Here is a 1,700-nt window from a genome sequence, read left to right on the forward strand (position 1 = left end):
TTCCCCCACTGGTTCCTGGCAGTAGGCTACGCATATCAAATTGCTGTACTGTGGGCCGACTTGCTAGTGAAAATGGATTCTACGGGTCGTATAGGAATTCAGAGCATGTACATATGCAACATGATTAAACACGCTTTTACAATCGGAATTCATTGATTGACATTTGCAAAAAAGGGGTAATTAGTGATTGGATAATTTTTTAACGTGAAATCTCTGAATAAAATATTTTTTGGAGCATGTACTTGACGATGGATAAAAGGGTTAAGGTGATTAGAAATTACGAGCGAGAAGTCCCCCACTGGTTCCTGGCAGTAGGCCATGCGTATGAAATTGCTGTACTGTGAACCGACTTGCTAGCGAAAATCGATTCTATGGGTCGTATAGGATTTCAGAGCATGTACTTATGCAACATGATTAAACACGCTTTTACAATAGGAATTCATTGATTGACATTTGCAAAAAAAGGGGTAATTAGTGATTGCATAATTTTTTAACGTGAAATCTCTGAATAAAATATTTTTGGAGCATGTACTTGACGATGGATAAAAGGGTTAAGGTGATTAGCAATTACGAGAGAGGATTCCCCCACTGGTTCCTGGCAGTAGGCTACGCATATCAAATTGCTGTACTGTGGGCCGACATGCTAGCGAAAATAAATTCTATGGGTCGTATAGGAATTCAGAGCATGTACTAATGCAACATGATTAAACACTCTTTTACAATCGGAATTCATTTATTGACATTTGCAAAAATGGGGTAATTAGTGATTGGATAATTTTTTAACGTGAAATCTCTGAATAAAATATTTTTGGAGCATGTACTTGACCATGGATAAAAGGGTTAAGGTGATTAGCAATTACGAGCAAGGATTCCCTCACTGGTTCCCGGCAGTAGGCTAGGCATATCAAATTGCTATACTGTGGGCCGACTTGCTAGCGAAAATAGATTCTATGGGTCGTAAAGGAATTCAGAGCATGTACTTATGCAACATGATTAAACACGCTTTTACAATCGGAATTCATTGATTGACATTTGCAAAAAAGGGGTAATTAGTGATTGGATAATTTTTTAACGTGAAATCTCTGAATAAAATATTTTTGGAGCATGTACTTGACGATGGATAAAAGGGTATTTTCACGTGAAAACAACTTCAACCATGCCCAGCCCCCAGCGATCAGAAATTAAATTATAAAAAAAGTTTCTTCAACTGAAAGTAAGGAGCAACATCAAAACTTAAAAACGGACAGAAAATAGAGGCTGTTTCCAAAAGATTTAGGATTCATGAACTTTAGTGTTGCCAGTCAAAAGCTATGAGTCTGAGAAAATTGCCTGATTATCGAAAAATGAAGAAACACCTTCCAACAGTCGACAGGACATTGAGTATCTTGATGGGGGAAATGTCCATTGTAGATGTAGAGGGTATTTTCACGTTACCATAAATTCAACCAGGAACAGCCCCCCGTTTGTGGAAATTAAATTATAAAAAAAGTGTATACAACTGACAGTAAGGAGAAACATCAACACAAAAAATCGGACAGAAAAAAGAGGCTGTTTACAAAAGATTTATGATTCCTTAGAGTTATTGTTGCACGACAAAAGAGATGAGTTTGAGAAAATTGTCTGAGCATCGAAAAATGAAGAAAAACCCCTTCCAAAAGTCGACAGGAATGGGATTGTCTTGAGGGGGAATTTTCTATGGA

Source organism: Artemia sp. Qi Xiang Cuo, chromosome 5, assembly GCF_049724085.1.
Source record: "Artemia sp. Qi Xiang Cuo chromosome 5, ASM4972408v1, whole genome shotgun sequence".
NCBI lineage: Eukaryota > Metazoa > Arthropoda > Branchiopoda > Anostraca > Artemiidae > Artemia > Artemia sp. Qi Xiang Cuo.